The 22,781-nt window shown below is 37.1% G+C and overlaps 1 long non-coding RNA gene across 1 annotated transcript in view; it reads right to left on the reverse strand.

Annotated features, from left to right (window-relative positions):
- Window positions 1–17,306, reverse strand: part of LOC116184815 (uncharacterized) — a 35,359-nt gene extending 18,053 nt beyond the window's left edge. The window contains exons 1-2 of the long non-coding RNA XR_004149494.2: window positions 17,025–17,306; window positions 13,800–13,888 (exon numbers count right to left, since the gene is read on the reverse strand). This is a non-coding gene — a long non-coding RNA (uncharacterized LOC116184815). The remainder of the gene's footprint in view (window positions 1–13,799; window positions 13,889–17,024) is intronic.
- Window positions 17,307–22,781: the final 5,475 nt, after the last annotated feature.

The following is a 22,781-nucleotide window of genomic DNA, read 5'->3' on the forward strand; positions in this document are numbered from 1 at the left end:
AACACATTGGCCAGTTACTACAGGCAAGGGAAAATAACTGCTTTTAGAAACGTCCTTGAGAAAGAAATGCAGGGAGAACCAGAGTCCTGCTCTTTGAAAGCTTCTATGACATGACAGGGGATGCTGAAACTAATCAGCAGAGTTTCAATTCCTAATGCAACAGCTGCTATGAGCTGCTATAGGGTGGATATCAACAGGGTTTCACAACGGTGCAAGCTTACGAATAGGGGGAACAAATCACAGAGTTCTGTGAATTTGTGTAATTATAGCTACATGTATTCTGGTTTTGCTTCTTCTACTCCTCCAGATACAGCAAAAATATATTCCTGAAAGAATAAAGTTTACCTGAACAAGCTGTACAGTATGCAGTCATTTCATTTGGCAAACCCCTGTGACAAACCTAACTCTCATTTCAGTTCTCCTCAAAGTGGTTGAATATTATGGTGATGACCCCAGCATAACCTTTAGGATAGGCAAGGCTAGGTTAGGTTAGGCTGGGAATTTTGTACACAAGGATTTGGTAAAGCCCAATAGAACCATTATGAAGGATTGGAATGAAGGTGATGGCTGAGGGAGAAACTGGCTAAAAGAAAGGTTTTCAGCAGATGTGCAGAGAGCTTCTACATGGAAAAACAGACTACATTTGCACTGTAAGGGAGATGTGTCAGATAATGGCTGTATGCATGTGTGTAAAGAAATGGGATGGGATGAGAGTGGACTCAGATGGCCTGGACTGGCAGCTTTTGGGAAGGCATGACTTAGAAGAGTTATCTATTTTTGGTGGAAAGAATGAATATGTGAGAAAAAGAAAATGTCTGCCAGCAAGGAGATGTAGACTGAGTGATAGAAACTTGTGGACTAAGAGTGCATATAATTTGAAAAGGAAGGGTGGGAAGATGAAGAAGGAGGGAAAGATAAAAACAGAAAGGAAGATCAGAGGAAGTAAAAAGGAAATTTTTGATCCACTCTTCTTGTTACTTTAAAGTCTACTCTCATTCTCCATTATGCAAAGGAAAAGCTGATGGGTCAAGACCATTTTCTTCTTTCTCATTCATCATCCATCTCTGGAATTTACCTTTAATCCTCACATATTATGGAAATGAGCATACTATAAAAATGGAAATAGATAGATTGACAAGTATTGTTCCAGATTTTGGCCTTGAAATCTAGGTAGATTTCATGAGAATGGTGTATGACATGCTAGGGAATGTTTGTGAACCTACCACTTAAGTGAAGCACCATCTGTCAGACTTCACACATAGCATTGGTCCACTCTGCCTTTACTGAGCACTACTACTTGAACTGTCAGAGTAAAAATGTGACAATATAAAATGTCAATAATATGCAGAAAACCCCCAGTATCAATCAATAAAATATAACCTGAAATATGCATTTAGATAGTTTTCTATTTGCAGACCAAAAAGTCTGTCTTAGTTTTTATTAACTTTATAAAACTTCAGGGGGCAAAGAGCCCATAAAATGAGTGGATACATGTTACCTTATGGTGAGAAATATATTTTGAAAGAAGTTAATGTTTTTTTTTTTCTGGCTTTCATGTGTAAGTCATGGGGCTAATACTTGTGTTAAATAAATAATATTTGCATTAAGGATATTAATTTGCATGTAGTGTATATTTGCATATTATAAATACACTTCTATTTTTCACCATGCTTTATAATTTTAGTAAATTTCTTGTTATACAACATAGATGCCCCATGTATGAGTACCTCAAGGCCACCAGGAGGATCAAATGACCTGCATGTGCATGAATTCAAAGCAACTCTTTGCAAGAATGAGCATGTAGGATAGTTCTCTCAAATAATGAAATGTATCTCACTTTTTCACAAGAGGTTAAAGAAGTTTAGTAACTTTATATCAAATAAGTCTTTAATGAAAAAATCAGAGAAAGGGTCACAGTGTCAGTTCAGCCTTTTGGTACTTTTTCCTGTTTAATGTCTTTATAGTCTTGGCCCAAATATTACTTCTTTGGTAGTTATGGTTTTAATTTATGCCATTAATCACAGAATCACAGAATCACAGAATAATGAGGTTGGAAGAGACCTCTAAGATCATCAAGTCCAACCTATGCCCTAACACCACAACTAGACTATAGCACCAAGTGCCAAGTCCAGTCTTTTTTTAAACATATCCAGAGATGGTGATTCCATTAATGGCAAGACTTGAGGGCTTTCAATTTTTAAAAACTGGAGATTTTTAGAAATAGAAACACAACACAACACAACACATCAGGGCTTCTTGAAGCATAAAAGCATTGTTTATTTTTTTCCTGTTTTTATTTCCTCCTTTTTTTAAAAGAGTGCAAAACTGTTAGCTAAGATATATTGGAGGAGGTATATCAGGGAAACATTCTATCCAAATTTGGTAACTTTTGTTTCAATGATTGAAAAGAATGGTCGTGTGCTTATTGTTTGACAGTACAGTATGTAATTTATTAATATGATCTTTAATATGTTATAAGAAAAAATGTACTTTAGCTGCTGTATGAAGGGATTATTTTACAAATTAAAATCAGAGCATACCAGATCACAGAATTAGCTGAGCTAGAAGGGACCCCCCCAAGGATCATTGAGTCCAACTCGTGTCCTTGCACAGGACATCCCCTAGGGTGTCCCTGAAAGTATTCAAATGCTTCCTGAGCTCTGTCAGGCTTGGTGTTGTGACCACTTCCCTGGGGAGCTTGTTCCAGTGCTCAAACAGACACTGGGAGAAGAATCTTTTTTACATACCCCCCCCCCCCCCATCCCCCCAAAACACAACTTCAGGCCATTCTCTTGGGTCTTATCAGTGGTCACCAAAGAGAAGAAATCAGTCTGTCCCTCCACTTCCCTTCACAAGGAAGTGGCAGACTGTGATTTTTCAAAGAACAGGATCAACAGTAAATTAATGTCCTAATTTTACAGCCTTATCCACAAATGCATTAAGATTTTGCAAAGCCACAGGATTCTGAGTGAGGACAAATTGGTGGAAAAGTGTTAATTTATGATGGCTGATTAGTCAGATCAAAACTGAAAAATCAAAAGAGCTGATCAAGTTCCCAAGTGTGGTTCTGAGCCATACTGCTTCATCATGACATGGAGACACATATAGAAGTGCCCGAGGTAAGATGAATTTGGATTGGAGGTCCATAGGAGGATGTGCAAGGTTGTGCTGGTTTCCTGCTTTCATGCTGGTGCAGACTGTCAGAATTTACATGACTGTGGTCATCCTGCATCCAGCCCTAAGCTGGCTCATATCCAGCAATGAGCTATTCTGATCCATACTTTTCCAGTCTTGTGGCATCTCACTGGGAGGAGAGTTGGAGGGTCTTTACAACACAGGAGTTTGGTGGCTCCTCTGTGCCTGACCCTCACTTCAGCTTCAGTGCCTCAAAGACAGAGATCGCTGGAATCCACATGAATCTTTCTGTTAACCCCCCTGTACTTCAGACTCATCTTCAGTGACTATGAAGGGATTGCTCTGCAGTGTTCCTCCACAATAAAGAAAAATATATAAAATCCTCAAATGATTTAGCTTAGATGGCATGGAAATCTGATCTCCAAGTTGCCTTCCTACATTGAATAATTTTACTAGGTATTTTTCATATATGTGCAAATATATATCAATTAATTTAATTTCATGTAAAGTTAAAACTCTGATTTGTTGACGTGCTTTATAAATTGTTTCATTTGCAATTTAGTGTATTCATGTATTGATTTTCAAACAGAATTCAGAAGCTTATTATTTTAAAAGGCTTTAATTTTGTTGCAATTGTGGATTATTCTGCAATGAATAACTGAAACTACCACCAGTATCTATTTAAAATATCCAACCTAAAGAAAAAGACTCATTAATTTTTGTTTCCAAGCAAAAAAAAAATTTGCTAAAGGTAGCAGTTATACTGCATTATTTATTACATGTGTGCTGTCATACTTGATGACACTCTAACCTTTTGGATATATTACAAATTAAATGAACTCTGCTGAAGAAAAAATAAAACAGTAAATGAAGACTCTTGGAGCCTGAAGCCCTGAGATGTTCATCAGCAAAGTCTTCATCAACAGTTTCCTAGTTAACTTTGAGACGCACAGTGTCCTTCTAGGTGTATTTACTCCACTGATCTTAAACAGAGCCCCTATTCATGAGCAAAATAACTGCACAGGGCAAGGAAGTTTCTGTTGTGTTTGGATTTCAATACAGGAATGCAGCCATCTGATAATAAATGTAATAGAAGTTCTTTGTTTCTGCAGACTGCAAATTATGAAGGGCTCTGTTACTGATCTGCTCAGTGTTATTGTTTAGAGACTTAAAAAGTACCTTGAGTAGTCTTTAATGACTTCTGTATTTACATTTCCCTGCAGATTCATTTAGTTGACAGTTGTAGACATTTGTGCCTGATGTTGCATATTTTTTGTTTTTCTGACATAAACTGCTCTGCTCATTTTTGTGAAACCAGTGCTCAATTGAGTCACCTGAAAGAAACACTTACTTTACAACATCAGCCTGCTAGATTGATGTACTCAGAGACAGTACTTAATAAAGGATGGCCATTTGGGTTTTCCACCAGTCTAGCAGCCCAAAATGCTTGTGTTAAATAAATAATATTTGTTGCCAGAGATCTACGCTAATGCTCCATGGACGAAATTATATGTCTTATAGAAGGACTAAGTAGACAAAATTTAAGCCTATAGATAAAAAAGTTATCCTTGCAAATGACCCATAATCTCCAGTCTCTGCACGGATGGCAGACATCATGGATAAGACTCTCCTTCAGCTGAGTGATTAGACTTCCAAAGCACTGTCATCTACAACCTATTTTAATGGTAATTTAAGAATTCCTCTTATTTTTCCAGCTTCTTGCTGCCCCTCCAGAACCCGTAGGACTCCTATCACAGTTGTTTCACTCCTGCTGCCTCCACATGGGTGTTTCAGATGCCCTGTGACATCTATCCATAGTTTCTCTAAAGCTGAACTAGCAACTTAAACACCCATTCATGATCAGAGGAAAGAAACAGGTACTGCTATGCTGTTGTCCATGGTCCTATTACATACACCTAATGTAGGACAGCAGAACAGCAGTTCTCCGAGAGAATTTTAGTTTCCATTGATTTCATTGTGGATGATTTTGTTGACCTGTGATGGTAACAGCAACATCTGGACAGGTGAGTCCCACAGCATATTTCTAACACTCTCATAAAAGGTGTTACCATTACTGAGAATATCTATACCATAAACAACACTCTTGGTTTTGCAAGTCTTGACTTCTGTTATGTCATTACCCCTTTCAGATTTCAAAAAAGTGGTTGCAATACTGGTCTCAAGCCAGTATTACCACCTCTCTCTGTCATATATAATCAATGCACTTTCAAAATTTTAACTTCATAAATATCTCCCAGCACTTCTCTGACACGGAATACTACATATATTATTTTTATTTTTGTGCTAATCACTAGTGATTGCAAGGGTATATTCCACATTCCATTAATTTTTTTGCAACTTTTTTTGTGCACTGATCTGTAGCAGGAAAAGAAAAAATTCCTTCTTGTCTAGCCCACCAAGTGGTACTAATATATTTTTATATCAATAACCTTACTGTACATGAGTGCTTCATACTTCTCACAAGAAGGCAGTGACCAGCACTGATTTGACAAACCAGATAACTGGGATGCCACAAAAAATTTCAGAGTTTGGAGCAGTTCCTACATTTTTTTTATGATAGACTGAAATGTAAACCACTTTATACTACATTTCAAAAACATCTGCCAGTTATATGTGTTTGACTAAGCTGTCTTCAAATCTTCAAGTAAGTTTCAGACTTAGATCAACATTCCCCTTGTGGGGCAGAAATTTCAGCACCTCATTGCTATCTTCTGAGCAGCTGCAAACTACAGAACAAATGTACGTTGTTTCCTCCTCTAGAGAGCCATCTGCCTGATGGATAATAGCTTATGTCTGCTACTTCTCAGCCTGGTGGCCAAAATCTATGCCATGAGTTTGAGGATGTTATCTTCATAACCCAGTGAAAAGTTAAGCAGAAGAAATAAATGTACTCATAATTAGACCAGATTAAAATTTGTATATTTAAAGAGCTAGAACAGAATTTCCTGGTAGCATTGGTTCTGATATCTCATGGATTTTAAATGTTCTATTTGAATGTTTAATCTTGGTTTTTTCATTATGTACGTGTGAATGTGAAGCTCACACTCAAAACACTTTTTTGCCTGCAAAACTTACCAGTTCCTACTGCCCCAAATATTTCTGAAGTATATCTGTAGTTATTGCACATATTTGCTCAATTTTTTTTTTAATTCTTAAATTGTCCAGATTAATATTTATATTTCTTTCTGTATGTATCATAACACTCAGCACATCTAAACTGCAAAACATCAAATTTCACCAATATAAGCAAAATATAAGCAATATTAATGAAAATAATAATTTTCATTCATTAATTTTCATAGGAATGAGTCTTATTTTCCAAAATAATATGAACATTGTCAACAACAAGTGTCTTGATCTTATGATGCTTTAATTCTATTTGGTTATTTTTTCTAAGTCCAAAATTTGTTATGACTCTAGTAGTGTGCAGCACTGTGTCTCAGGATGAAAGTTGTGATATTTTAATATTCATAAGTACTTATTATGCAATCATGGTAGACCAAATAGTTTTTGAATAAAGAATTCTCTGTGCAACAGTTAGAAAAATAAATATTGTTGTTGTAGGTGGAGACTTGGGATGTTCCCATAATGTAAGACTTGAGACTTCAATGTACTGCCATTGTATTGTCAAAATTAAATGTAAAGAAAGACACCTTTCTTCTCCTTAAATTGTTCCAATTAAAAACACAATGAACCTGTATTTTACAAATACTATTGGTCCAAAAGATTTTCAGATTTCTCAGTGCCAGATACAGAGAACTTCATGCCAGAGAGAATTTAAGTTGGAGTCTTACAATAAGTGACAAGTTAACATCTTTTAATGATGAATTAATGGGCAGTCAAAGCATTGCAATTCCAATATATAGACAACCTTGTGTTTAAAGGCACAGATTCAGTGAGAGTGGTTCTGTGACCTTTGTGGTACCAGCAAAGGTTGGGTTCAGTGCAGGCAACATCCAATCAGTCTTTCAAGGTTAACTACACATGCCAAGTTGGGAAATGAAACAATTACTAACAAATTTTATGGGTATATTCTGTCAAATTTAAAAGGCAATAAGAAGTCTAAATTAAAGTATGCCTGATGAAAGTGCCCAAAAATAAGAAAGAAATTAGGAAATTTGCGTTGGGGGTTTTTTTCGGGTTTTTTGTGTTTTTTTTTTTAAATCCTCTTCCTTAAGCTGTCATTCTGAACTAGGCACTGAAAATACTGCAGGAACTGAAAAAGGTACATGGGAGACACCACACACTGTTGGAGGGAAAACTCCACAATGTGAATGGCAGGAGTACTCAGGAAGGATTACATCAGTCAGGACCTAGGCAACATTGACACACTGAGCCTGAATGATTAATTATATTGTAATTTAATTTTAATTAGCTTTATCCTGCTTTCCTTAGTTTAGAAAGTTAAATAAACTTCATTTTATGCTATTCAGTAAACCAATAAGCAGAGTCTAGGATTCTGCACTAATTAAAGTCACCAATATGGCAAAACTGTGTGCAAAATGTAAGGAAGAAATGTTTATTTGCAACTGAAGTAGTTTCTTATATTTTGTATCACTTTTATATTTTTTAACTACTTCCCATTCATGGCAGTACATTGAAGTCTTAAAAGATATTTTATCTTAATCTTGCATATTTCAGGCAGAACAGCAAAGGTGTTTTTTATATAACTAAATGATTTCCCAAAATTACAAGTGCCATTTGTCCCCCATGTAACTGGAAACACACTCAGAGAAATAATAATAGCCAGAATAGGAAGTTGAAAAGAGCAGGTCTACTAAGTTGCTATTTAAAAGGTTTGGATTGGGAGTAGAAATAGCTGATACTGGAAAGATACATTTCTGTGTGTTTGTGGCCTGATTCTCAGCTGATGAATTTCACTCAATGAATCCTTTGAGATCTTTCAAAACTGTGTTTTCCATGAGGTAGCAAAATACTAGATTCTAAAATTTTTATCTTGTCATTTTGGAGTAAGCAGAATTTTGCCATTGACTTCAAGTCTAGGTGGGCAGTGATACAAGCTATTAAAACATGATTTTTTTTTCCACTTTGAAAAAAATTGCATTTATTAGAAATGAGATTTCTTTAACAAAATGCATTCCATTTTGAAAATGTCACTGAATAACTGTATACAGGATGTAGCACCCAAAGACAAATTGAGACCAGCCTCCATCCTGCAGTCAGGGAGATTAGCATGCTGCTTTGGCTTTCCTGAAGGAGATCCCCATCTCCAAATTTGTGCTTGAAAACTCTCTTTATTGTTGGGGCTTCTTTTTGTTGTTGTGGTGGTTTTTTTTTTTTTGTTTTTTGTTTTTTTTTTTTCCCTCAAAATCTCAAACAAATGAAAATAAAATAAATTCTTAGGCAAGAGAATTATTGTTTTCAAGTCAACTCTTCCATCTACATATCTACAGACAATCATTGTACTCTGCCTATGCCAAGCAGAGGTCTGGCTGTCCAGTAATACCAGTGAAAGGGGAAAGTTCGGCTATATCTGTTTTGTAGCTGATGAGTGGAGAAAGCCCTTTCCTTTTCTCTACTGATTCTCCCAGTTCACCAGCGTGCAGGAGCAGCACCTTTTTGCTTCAGTTATCTACAACAAATCAGCACTGCTGTATGCCTGCATTTCTGGATTTCTGTTCTTCCTATCTGCCTGCTAGATGGTCCCCTATACAGGCATAATTATAATTGAGTTATATAGCCAGTTTCATATACCTGGCAAAGTAAATAATCTTCTCATCTCAAAACCAACTAAGACAGAGGTAGAAGAAGTTTAAGGGAAGAAAAGAGCTTAAAAAATGTGGAAGTCAATCAGCCAAGTCAGAGTAATTCAGAAAGAAAAAACATCACAGTTGAAATAGGCAACTGGAACAAAATGAAAACATACTTATTTCTGTATTTCTTATTTCTTATTACTTATGTAGGGTATAAGCTGACCCATAGCAGATGTTGTTCAGACAGAAGGTGGAACACAGACATAGGGGAGAGAAAGACAAATTCTTGCTGATGTCAAAGTCCTTTCTTTTCATTTCACTAGCAAGGAAAAAAGATAGCAGTGATATATGGGAAAAAAAGCCAAAACCACAAGTTGTTGATGACCTGCTGCTTATTATTTCAACCTATTCTCTTGCTACCAGCTAATTGAGGAAGGCAAAAATCACATAATTCAACAAGTGAAATATAAAAGTTCAACATGACATCCATTCAATTATGATTTTTGCAACAACATAAAATAGCAAATGCACTTAGGTATTTTTTTTAATTAAAAAAATTATTGAAAAGTGTTATCCCTTTCTACATGGCTACCTGTATATTCCTTTGTCTCCATAGGAATGTCAGTTGAATTTCAATTTATCAACTCTGCATTTCTTTTTGTATTACTCTGATGTATAGTTTAACCTGTCAGGCTTAACCCCAAGTCTTTGACCTCTACTCTCCATTAGGTACTTCAGGCTTTTTCTCAGCAATGGCATCTACACAAAACCTGTGGTGAAGAGGTTGTGGTGCAGTTTGGGAGAGCTAATTATAATTAATTAATCAATTTATTAATGCTTTGGAACATTCAAGTTCTATGATGGCTCCCTAAGTAACCTCATTATCTTATTTTCATTACCTTCCTCTTGTCTATTCCCTTTTTTTTTTTTTTTTTTTTTTTTGTCAGATCTGCTTGCTGCATCTAGTCTCAAATTAGATTCTTCAGGGCAGGGACAATGTCAGGCCTTGTTTGTACAGTAGCCAGTGTGTTTAGGCCTTATCTTGACTGGAGCTTTTGGATACAACTGTAATTAATTATCATTTACAGCTGAGACATAGGAATGTTAAATGCCTTGTTCAGGGTGTCAAAGCAAGTCAGCAGCACAGCTGCAAATGAAACCCAGATGGCATCTTTCTTTACTCCAACTGCAAGACTACTGCTTGCTTCTAAGGATCTTCTGCACTGAAATAAATGTTCTAAAATATTACAAAATATTACAAAATATTACCAATAATCAGGATGGTGGTTTTTTATTTCCACAGACTTCTCAGAGAAAAAGACTTCAGATACCTCTCATGTTAAAATACAATTTTTTTGGTCTATAATAACAAAAACCTCTTGTTGCCATAAAATAATTTCTTGCCTATTCTCAATAAAATCCCTTTTATTCTATTAAAAAAAAATTCAGTATGGTGTGGAGATATAAAAGATTTAGACAACTGAGATAATGTGACATAACAATTTAGCCCTGAAAGGGGGACTGGTAGTTGCTGGAGTAGAGATGTTATACTGTGGGGGTACCACAGGTAGGAGTTCTGCTCTTAGATATATCTTTGCAATACTTAATATTATAAACACTCATACAGGGCATTCCTAATTCAGGAATTTATTCTTATCTGTTAGTAGTTTAGTTCTACACCTTCAAGAACTTAAAGCCATATAAGATGATAAGTATTTGGCCAAGGATAGGAATCCTTCATACTTTAGCTTTGAATTCACTGAGTTATGTAGTTGAATCAATTCAGCTATAGCCTTTCTAAATCATGAGCTGCAGACTGCCATAATCAGATCTTTTCTGTTGTTTCTACTATCAACAAGTTTGAGAGAGTGACATGGCTGCAGTGTTCTTACTAATTAGTTAGAAGGAGACAGACTTGTCAAAGGTTAACAACAAATAAGAATATACATGAAAATTACTGTGTTTATGTGCATCTGCATGAGTGATTATATGTAGTGTGCTTTTTCAGGGATGATGCAGAAATATTCTTTGATAAAACCAGTTCTGGAAAAGAAACACTATTTAAAACAAAGCTTTCAAATCAGTTTTAGGAAAACCATAAAGATTTTAAAAGAATTTTTAAGAATCTGTGGATCTTAGATTATAAAACAATAAAGAAACTGTATAAACCATCCTGAAATATGTTAATAAAATCAATTGTGAAGCTAAACTTCAGATCCAGAGATTAAATCTAATATCTACAGTGGCAATAATATGCACATTCAAATGTGCATCTGAAAAAACAAAACAAAAAACCCAAAATAACCCTTAGAAATTTGCAGATATCTAAATTCACCAGGTGTTTCCTTCAGTGTTTCAAAGCTTCCTAGATTCCAGTGTTTCTCCAGTGGGCATGCCCAGGGCACTCTGCCCTGTAACTGGGAAGTTCCTGCCTCTCCTTTAAGTGTTGGTCTACCTTATTCAGCATGACATATCCCAGTGCTAACTTACCTGAAAATTCAATATGCAAGAGAGATAGATCTAAGGCTGTGGCAACTCAAGTCTTTTAGTCCCAAATGAGAGTTCTTTTTTGAGTATAATCTGACAGTTATCCTAACATAGCACACTTTGTTTGGCATCATGGGTTGGCTTTGAAACATATGAATTTTATTCCATTCAAATGAAAATAAATAGGCATATATGATCTAGGAATGTACCAAGATTTATGCATCTGACATTAGAGGAAACCAATGGTTTGTAAGCTACAGTTTACTCTTACCTCATTAGCTTGGAGTAGGCACATTTAAGTCTTCCAACTTGAATGCTGAGATCTGTCTAGCATGCCTTATCGATCCTAATCTGACTTTCCTGGTATGCTCTGACATGGCCAGGCTGCTAAAAAAATCTCTACTTTTCCAAACAAAAGTGCTACTGACTGTATCCTATATATTAACACCTGCTTTGGCTTTCTGTTTGAGGTTTGTTGGTTTTTTGTTCTTCCTATGATAACTGAGGGAACTTATTTCAGAAACTAGAGTATCTACTTCTGTGTTTTAGCTAATTAATTACATGAATAATATTCTTCTAGGCAGATTCTCTTCCTGAAACCGGAAGGCATTTACCCTGGCTACATCATGACAATGAACAGCCAGTTTCTATTTCTAGTTCCAAACAATGAATTTCTGGTGAAAATAATCATGTCTGTCTGCCCTATTGAACAGACTCCACAGCTTCAGTGCTAGATCCACCAAATCTCATTGCCCTCTCAGTATTGTCTCTCTCCTTGCTCCTGTATCACAAGGCCATTTCATATATGAATATATTTTGCTTTTCTAGCCCCTTAGATAATCTCTACTTGCTGAATCACAAACACATAACAATTTTTTTTTTTTCACAGATCACAGCCTTCTACTAATATTCTGCTAAACATATTTAGTCTTATTTTTGGGTCATTTTCTTTATCCTGCTTATTTCTCTAGGTTGTGGCTACTTACATCCCTTCTTTATAATCTTTCTTTGAAGGTATTTATAGACTCGTATCATGTCCTGCATTAATATTTCCTATTCTCAAGTATATAAAATTGGATGCCTCATCTCTTCATTTACATCTTTTTGTCCAGTGTGGAGCTCTTTTTTTCACTGTCATTTGTTTGCATCTCACATGTAAAATTAGTTGCTTTTATAGAAAGATTTCTGTGAAATTTGCTCTTGTGTTGAGCTGACCCTGGCCAGATGCCAAGCATCCACCAAAGCCCCTCTTTTACTCCCCTCCTCAACTGAACAGGGGAGAGAAATTACAGTGAAAGGCTCATGTGTCAGAATAAGGACAGGGAGACATCACTCATTGATTACCACTCTGGTAAAAAGAGGCAAAATAGATTTGATTAGGGAAATGAATTTATGTTTTTACCAATCAAATCCAAGCAGGATAATAAGAAATAAAACCAAATAATGAAGCACTTCCTCCCCACCCATCCCTCCTTCTCAGGCTCAACTTCACTTCCAATGTTTTTTACCTCCTCACCCCCCAGCAGCGCAGGAGGACCAGGAATGGGATCCTATTTATAGCAGCCTATTTATCACACACTGTATTTCCCATTGCTTCCTCTTCAGGGGAAGGACTCTTCACACTCTTCTCCTGCTGTTTCTCCCACAAGAGACAGTCCTTCATGAATTTGTAGTTTTACTTGAGCTGCTCCAGTATGGGTCCCTTCCACAGGCTGTAGTCCTTCAGTAACCATCTACTCCTGTGGGGGTTCCTCCATGGGACCACAGATCCTGCCAGGAACCTGCTCCAGCATGGGCTTCTCATAGGGTCGCAGCCTTCTTCAGGTATCCACCTGCTCCAGCATGGGGTCTCCATCAGGCTGGAGGTGGATCTCTGCTCCACCATGGATCTTCATGGACTGCAAGGGGAGAACCTGCTTCATGAAGATCTTCTCCATTGGTCTTGCTGGGTAAACCTCCTCTCCCTCCTTTTTCATTGGTCTGAAAAATTGTTTCTCTCACATAGTCTCACTCACTCCTCTCTTCCCTGCTGTTGCTGTGCAGTTTTCCCCCATCATCTTTCTTAACTGCACTGTAACTGGGATAGGTTTGGCAGGTGGTAGGTTTGTCTTGGAGATGGCTGGCATTGACTTCATCAGACTTGGGGAAAGTTTCTGACAGTTTCTCACAGACCTATTCTTATAGCCACCTTACTACCAAAACCTTGCCATGAAAACCCAATACACCTTTCAACCTTTGAAAACAAGATTAAATAATTTTTAATCTCAGTACAGCTAACATTCCATCTCTCAGGCTAATCCTTATCTAAAAGACCACAGACAGAGGAAATACCTAGATAGTATTTATATAATACTCCTTTCAATCCTTAAGTGATTTCTAGAGAGTTATAAACAGGTGAATCTGTCCATAGATTATGGTAATATGACTATAGTATTTTTTTACCTGTATTTCTGAGGAATGGATATTATTCACTCAGGTTCCACATGTCTGCACTTCTTTGTCTGTCTGTTCCTCTCCAGTAATTCTCTAATCTGCAATTTTAGTTTCAGACACATTTGAGTGAGGAATGGAATCATAAGTATGTTATTTCTTTAAGAAATAAAAAAAAAAAAATCACTTTAAGAAAACAAGTGATTGGGTAGAAAATATGGAGAATTTACTAACTTTATCTTTACAAAGAAGATAGCTTTACAGAAAGATAATGCAGTTTTATTATACACCAGAGAGTCTTGTTTGCACTGGTGGTTTCTGTCTCACACAGTTTCCCTCATATTTGGTAATGCAAAACCCCTAAACAAAGTTTTACCTATGCCTAATTTTTTTAACTGCAGCTGTTCCCTGTGGATTTTCTATGCTGTAAAAATGTAAAAGGGCATGAGTTTATTCTGCAATCTAGTATAGTTCAGTTAAGAATTTTCTGTCAACCACAAGACACAAATTTATTTGCAATCAAGCTATTTATTATTTCTTGTGATACTTGTTGTGTGTATTTGTCACCCTTATTCTTTTTTTTATTTGCTATTTTTCAGATAGTTCTCATCTACCCTTTCTTTTTTTTTTTTTTTTTGTCTCCTTTGTTTGATAATTATGTTGACTCTCCCCTCAAATGAAACTTTGTTTCAGACACATTGCCCCCACATTTTCGCTCTTGTGCTGATATTTGGAACAGATGTCAACCATTTGCTCCTGTTTGGTATCATGTCTGTTCCAGCTCCCCAGTTCATGCCCACTCGCTCCACACTAACATAAGAAATGGAAGAGGTGTTTGCTCTGTAAAGAAGTTGAAAAGTCCTACTTTGAACTTAATTCTTGCTTAATATCTGCCCTTAATTTCCAGATTAGGGTGTGTTATATATAATGTAAACCCTGATTTCAAGGATATACAGTCACACTGTTTTGTGTGGAAATAACTTTTTGCATGGTGGAAACTGTAAAAGAGCTAAACAGCCAAAATATCTGGATTGCATGGCAAAGAGGATTAGTGAAAATTTGCATGTTTAGACCTAGACTGGCTAATGAAAGTAACTCAAGAGGTGAGTTTGGACTTAAGCCAACACTCTCAGGGGCTCATAACTAGACACACTCAAAAGGACACTGGCACAAACTGCCACTGCAGGTACCTAACTCCAAGTTGAATCCTCAGGTTGCTTGCTGAGGTTTAGCACTTCAGGCTCAACCTGCTGAGGTTATCATCTGTACATTTCTTCCTGGATTCAAGGACTGGATTCTGGATATGCTCAGAAGCATTTACATTCTGGAAGTGAATTTTCCATTTAATTTTACATAGGTCTGCCTGCCCAGCATGCTGGCTACAGTGTTTTCAGCACAAGTTTCCATAAAAGTCATTGATCTTAAACTTGGGGTCCAGTATTTCAGTATATGTAACAGAATACTTAAAAGACTAAGAAACTTTGCTGAACAAACCCAGTGAGGTCCCTCTATCTGTTGTTTCAGGACCCTACAAATTTGTCTACATTTAGAAGTACCTTCCTTCACACACAGCAATAGCATAAGTGAAGCTTTGTTGATCTAGTTCTTCATACAGCTGGATGGCACTCGGGCATGAACTTATAGAGCCTTATAAACTCAAGCCCCCTGTGGCCCATACCCTGTACATGACTTCACTCTGGATCCTCATAGCTGGCACTTTGAAGCAATACTTACCCCAGGTGCACAAAAGAGATAGAAAAATGAGCAAAAAAAAAAAATCAAACACAAATCCAGTCTTAAAAATAAGTTATCATTACTTGAGTATGCCATAGTTACTATTTGCCTATGAGTTTAACTGCTCAATTCATAAAGAAATTGAAGAGTTTTAAACTTGAGTGAGAACTATTAAAGTCAGTTGTGGCTGTATTATTATTTCTGAAGAGTATTTATAAGTACTTTGGTACTGCAACAGTGGTTGCAAGGGAGAAGCATTTGTTGGTCTGTCACCTGTTGCTTTGGAAATATCTCTTCTATCTGCATAATGGACATGACTACTCTCTTTAATCTCTAAAATTTTGCCTTTGGTGCCCAAGCACAATTAGTGAATCTTCTGTACTTTCCATGGCTGAGATAACAAAGTTGTCATTAGAAATAAGATGGATTCCAGTAGTGACCACAGTGATGCTGCCTGGCACTCCTAGATAATGCTCTCCCCTGAGAAGCCTTACCCTAGTAATTACTTTCTTCTCCCCTTTGTCAACCCATTTGAAATCTATCACTTTTAATGAGTATTTATCTACAAGTCATCAAATCTGTATTAGGTAGCACTTTGTATAATGTCTTATTTTAGTCCATTATCCATGTTATTCTATCCTATCTACACAGGCTTCATTCCTACAATTTGCTCCACGTTGACCAAACCCTTTGTTCATGCAGAGCCCCTTGGACTCCACCACCATTCCACATGGACCTAAGACTCCATCTGCATGGATAACTGGTGAGATCTGGGTCAGTAATTACAACATAGAAAGTGATTAGATTTTTTAAAGCATTGACTATTTTTAATAAGCTTACTTTTAATTATTAATTGGAATCTCCCTAAATATTCGCATATTGATTCCCTTGTATGCCAGAATATTATGCCTAGAATCTATGAAAAATTAATTGGCCAGATTTTTCCCAGTTCTTTCTTCCTGCCATATAGGGTTATTTTTAGTCTCTGAATCCCTAGCTTGATTAACATTATCTGCAAAAGTTCAAAAAGTCCTTTGGATAGTTCCTTAAAATATCCAGGTACACCATTTTTAAATGTTCAGATGCATCTTAATTTTGTGCAATTGTAGTTAGTAAGCAGAGACATTATTACAGGGTACATTAAGAGAGATAATCATCAAAGATGTTCAAGTCAGTGAACTGCAACTTGTCAGGTCAAGTACTGGCCCTAAAATTAGAACCCACATATTTTTATTAGTATTAACAAAGCTCATGACTGCTTTTATAATTTAAACTATTTAGCTATGAACTATTTAGTCAGGACAAAGGCCTGTTTCTTGGTAAAATACAGATGAGGAAGCAACCCCTCTCAACAGGCTCGAGCTCATCATGAATGTTCTATGTGGCCAAATCATTCATTTGGTAGACATTCCAGATAGAGGATTATAGTCAAGAAAAATACTTTCTTCTTAGGAAAAAATCTCTGACTGAACCAAGGTAGAAACTTTAGGACAAAGACCAAACCTTTTCATTTGTTGGCAAGGACTATCTTAGCCACTCCTGACAAAAGTGGAGCTCACTGCTGGTTTTAGTCTGCTTCGAAGGTAGTCATCTCTGCTGGTGACAAAAGGAATCCATGGAGAAATACCGCAGAAACCACTGTGAGACGTATGTCCCTCCCTGCAAAGTATGGCCAGAGAAAGATCATGACCTCTGCAAATCAACAGCAGACAGTGCAATGATGTTCAGTGTGAGGAGAAGACAAATATAGGGGCAATGGCTTTTCATTTTTAATTGCTTTGTGCATATATGGGAAAGGTCCATGTAAGGAAGATCATCTGTCTTCTCTTCTTTGCCATGGTCCACACATGGATGCAATTGTATCCACACAGCAGGTTGCAAGTCCAAGCCTGTAAATACATTTAGTAAGTTACAGGCAGACATAAACTAAAACCATGTGTATTTTCTTTTGAGGCAATCAGCTTCAGTAGTGTTGTCAGCACCTCTGAGAGCCCGCCCCAGGTGTAGACGACCTTATTCACTATAAACACATTCAGTGAAATAATTCTGGTGTTATCCATTTATGAGGATATTAAGAGTCATGACACCACCCAGTTCTTAGGTGTTTCACTGAGGAATTTTTTGAACCTGATTACATAGAAAGGGCTTTCACTGGAAAATCTTGAAGCAATATTTTTAGGATAACTTTTTGTGCTGTTATACATGAAGATTCATTCATGAAGAGACACACTCAGCTACAAGCAGTAAGCAAGTGTAAAGATTTTTCCCTGCTTCAGATGTCAAACTAAAGCCTTATTAGGACAGGCTCTGGCTTCTGGATGGCAGGACACTTGATCTTGGAAAAATCAGATCTATGAGTTAGTAAACTAGATTCAAATCCTCAAAAGTAGTTTCAGCAATGTGAAAGCCCATAGGCTTCCTATAAATCCCACTGAGAAAGGTTTTGGTTTTTAGGTTCACGAAGTGATCAAGGGAATGCTTAATTTGACCAAGATCTTAAGCATCTACATTTATCAAAATAATAAGATTCCATCCTACATATAGGATATATGTAATGGTCTAACAGGGTATGTGGGTTTTTTAATAATTGTTTTTAAGTGCATAATATTCTGTGACTGCAAATAGCCTAGAGGAACCCAAGTCCTCTGTGCTAAATGTCTTGACAACTTCTTACAAACTGATCACATATTTAATGTAGAAGAATACTCCCTCTTAAAAAAGGGGAAAGATTGACCTCTTTTGTCCCCTTACTGTGGGCTTGTCTTTACCACATAAATATGTCCTTACTCTTTGTCACAGGCAAAATAGTCTGACTCCTGGCATTTTAATTAATTAATGAAACTATTGACCAGAAGTACAGACGTTGTGTTACTGAATTGAGTAAACATCACTCTAATTGTGTATTAGGTAGACATCTCCTCTTTCCTTTCAACAAGTTCACTTTCAGTCAAACAGACCTTTTCCTCCCTTACCAGCCTCAGAGCCTCCTTTTTCTTTGTATGGTCCATTTAATCTATCCCAGTTCCTTTGGTGAGGTGCTGAGGGGCAGAAGTGGTTGCAGACACTGTGTGATGGCTAATTTCAGATCCTTGGTTCTTCCTGGTGTTGCTCTGCTCTAGAACAGTTTACAACCTCTCAGGGGTTTTCAGGGGTTTCCCTGCCAAGAGTTTCCTGTGAGCCTTTGTCCCTCAGAGGTGGCCTCCTCTGACACAGAGCTCCTCCTTCGAAGACTGCATCTTGAGCTATGCCTCCAGTAATGTCTCCTTCAATGTATCTTCTCCATTTCTTCTTTCCCACAGAAGCATATGGTATTTTTGGAACCTGTTTTAGCAAAGGAGCCATGTGCTTCTGTGACTTGCTAAATTTTTACCACATGATGGAGTGCTAACACTTGTTTCAGGGCAGCTGAGCCTAGCTGTGAACAGCATAAAAGTGTTTGTGGCATATTCCCTCAGAGGTCACTCTGCAGCATCTTGTCAAACCCATGCAATTTCTGCCTAGCATTTCAATGAAAAAGTCTTGGTTTTGGGTTTGTTTTTTTGTTTTGGTTTGGTTTGGTTTGGGTTTTTTTTGTTGTTGTTGTTTTTTTTTTTTAAGAGAATCCAAAGAAGTTAGGAAAACTTGAAGAAAAGGGGTGATAGAAGACATTCAGAAAAATTAGAGAAATCAAGTCTTCAGGAACGAGGGCTTGAACAAGGGTGTTAAAGATGAGGATATTGTGTAAGTACCTAAAAGTTCCAGTTTGGTATACAGAAGATTTAAACCACAGTTATGGCTCAAAAGGTGAGTTGTGGACAGAAAAACATAAAGTTAAAGATTCAATTGCTCATTAGCAAGGAAGATGAAGTTATGTGAAATTACGATGCACCAAACTATTGTTTATCTCCTGCCTTCTTCTTGTTATGCACTTCACACCACAAGTAAAGGGTTAAATTGTTGAAAAGGGCTTAACACTATGACTTCTGATTTTAAGGCAAACTTACAGCCAGTTGCCTCTTCTCATTCACCAACCCACAGTACACTGTATCTCAAGGAAGGAAACTGAACCAGAAGATAGATGATAGAAATCAGTGAGAAGAATAGTAGAGCTGTAGGAACTTTCCCTTTATATAATAAGGTGTTTGTGGTGTAATTTCTTTTTCAGGAAGAGTTGAAAGAACACCGACAAAATGCATGTATCTCTTGTTGGTGAGGGCATCTGGCCAAGAGACCTCTTCTCAAAACCTTCTTTAATCTGTGTTTACATTCTTCATAAAATATAACCATAGACTGACATATAACCATGAGTCAATCTGCAAGTCAGAAGTTTACATCTCACCCTATCATGGGGAGTTGCTGATATATTAAAAATACCAAGGTGAAGGATTAAATAAGAGAGAATAATTAAAAAGTGAGTAATATCCCTTGGTTGGGGTACTCTCCCACTGCAGAAAAGATCTCACTTTAAACCACAGCTGGAAAAAGGTAAAGGAGGAAGAAGAATTTAGTGTATTCCTGATTTGAACCTATACTTTTCAGTCTCTCGTTGAAGGGGAAGGAGAACCTCTCTGCCTTTTGATGGACAGGCATGCTCTGAAAATGATTATTGTGATGGATCTGTCAAGCAAAAAAAGGTGGAGGAACACTTGATTTGTGAATATTTTGTGACTCTAAGCATGAATTGGTGCTTCAAGAAATTTAGCACTGACTAGGCAAGAGAGATTTTGCTCGTATACTCCTATCAAAACTCAGATAACATGAAAGACTTCACTGGAGAAAACATCCTGTCATAGACACTTGATAAATTGAAGGAATTTTGAGTGCTAATGGTAAGTATTAAACCGCATGCTCAGAGACTTATTAAAGCATCTAAATTACTCTTGAACACCTACCATAATGTGGTAGGTACAACAGGCAGCCATAAGATACAAGTAGAACAGAGTTTTAAGTGACATAGTATATGGACAGAAAAGGGATTACGTAGTGAAGAAGACAGATGGAGTGAACAATTGAATGACATTTACTAAACAGGAGAGGAAAGCGACAGGGAAAAGGGACAGCTGTAATGAACACATACATGTAGAATGGTGTGCTAGATTTAAAGGACATCTGGTGTAAGGGACAGCTGAAGTGTGTGAGTGACATGCCCTAGATATACGGCTGGAAGTTCTGTGCCTGAGTGACAGCTGGCTTAGCTATCATGGGTGACATGTCCTCCACAGAGGAATACAGTGCTGGATACAAGTGACAGCTAGTGTGTACTTTATGAGTGAAATATCTTTGTTACAGAAGGCAAATATGAGGAAAAATTATCTGGGGTGCCTGAGCAACATGTTCCTCACCAAAGAAGGAAGAGTCAGATGCAGCACAAAGGTTCAATGCATAGGTAATATGACCTAGAAGGGGAAAAGAGCAGTAGGGAGACAAGTGCAATAGGCCCAGATTGGATTAAAGAATTCTGATTTGAAGGAGATATCCTAAGTATAATGTATGACAGGAGTGTACAGTTGTTACACCACTGGCTGAAAGTACTGTCAGTGGCCGAAGTTTATACAGAGTTGGCAGCTGGCTGCAGCCAACACTGATGCAGCCATAGTCCTCAGTCTTTCTGGTGCTCTCTTGAAGTGGGTAAAATTTTCCATGGGACCATTATGGGGATTTCTATAATGACAAGCATAGTTTTTAATGGTGTCACCATTTTGTATTTTGTCCTTATTTGGACATTTGGAAAGAATTAACTAAGATATATCAAAGTAATCAACACTGTACTTCTTGGGAGTCATCTTTCAATGGATTTTTTTTTCCATTTGATATTCTTCTACAAGGGTAGATAAGCAAAGACAGTCATTTTTGGACGTAGAGGATGTTTCATATTAATTCCCTCACTCAAGAGAGTATTTCTGAAGACTCATGTAGCTCCTCTATGATCATGAGGTGGGAGGCCCTGATTATGATAAGTAATACTTGAAAAGAGTCCTTACTTTCCTGAGACTTTCTCTCTTTGTGTCTATGTCCAATACATACTAGCCCACAGCTACTTAGGTTCTCTGGACTTATATTTTATGTATCCATATATCCAAAACTACACACACACACACACACACACACACACACACACACACACACACATATATATACACAATGTGTTATGGTAAAATATAGAAGAATTTGTCATACTGGGAATTATTATAGATAAACACAATCAGAAAAAGATTACAGGAGCTCAAAAGTCATCAATCAGACATCCAGACTAATACGTAGGCTTAAAATGTATGGGATACAAATAACAAATAAAAACTATATGAGGCTACATTTCATTCATCCAGCTATGAGAGTATTCTCAGGCTTGTAGTCTTCACACTGCCTTTTATCCTATAAGGACTAGAAACTTTTCTTATAATGAAAACATCAAGCCCCAGTGAATTGTGTGATTTCAGGAGCCAGGGATTAAGAAAAATATGAAACATCATTAGACATATAATAAAATGCTTGCGATAGAATCACCTGAACTGGAAACTGTGAGAAGGAAGGCCAACTTTAATTTAACCCTGGAGTGTGATGCAACACAGTCCCACAACACAAGTCACATCTGTGAGGCAGAATTTAGCTCTCAATGATACACATATTCTCTTTTATTGAATATTCTTCATAATCATATTGCAGCTTTGGCCTCTGCGAAGACTTACGGAAAAATATACTGTAAGTATAACATCATAGAGTGATGTATAGGAAATGACAGTTTTAAAATACTTAATCAACCAGTCTCTCCACAAAAATGTCACCAAACACTGTTACTGGTGATCATCTTATTTATTAAAAGAAAAGTGCTTGTTCTTACACCTGGGGGTAGCTTTTATCTTGAACTGAATAGATTCTATGAAGCTAAGGCTCAGGTATAGAAAAGTAAATGAAACTCTAACTGTTTTCTCCCAAGTAGAGAGGAAAGGGCCTGATCCTGGGTATCCTGCCTACATCCACATATTTGATGATAAGAATAAGTAAGAATGAAACAGTGGAGGCTTTTTGTTGACATAGTTATCAAAGGGTTCTTTGGAACTCAGAGGTGCCTGCTAGAAGTAGGATGTGATCCACAGCTGCCAGGCAGGTGAGCATGATGCAAGATTGTGTTTAGTAACAGGTAGCACCAATTTATCTGTAAAACTCAGAGGCCTCTCCAGGGCCTCTGAGCAGTGGGAGCTCACAGTGCATCATGCCTCTTTGAATTTCTAAAGCAAACAGTAATCAACCTGAGTGCTTAGAATGCCCAGCAGAAAAGCTGAC

Source organism: Lonchura striata, chromosome 5, assembly GCF_046129695.1.
Source record: "Lonchura striata isolate bLonStr1 chromosome 5, bLonStr1.mat, whole genome shotgun sequence".
NCBI classification, from domain to species: domain Eukaryota; kingdom Metazoa; phylum Chordata; class Aves; order Passeriformes; family Estrildidae; genus Lonchura; species Lonchura striata.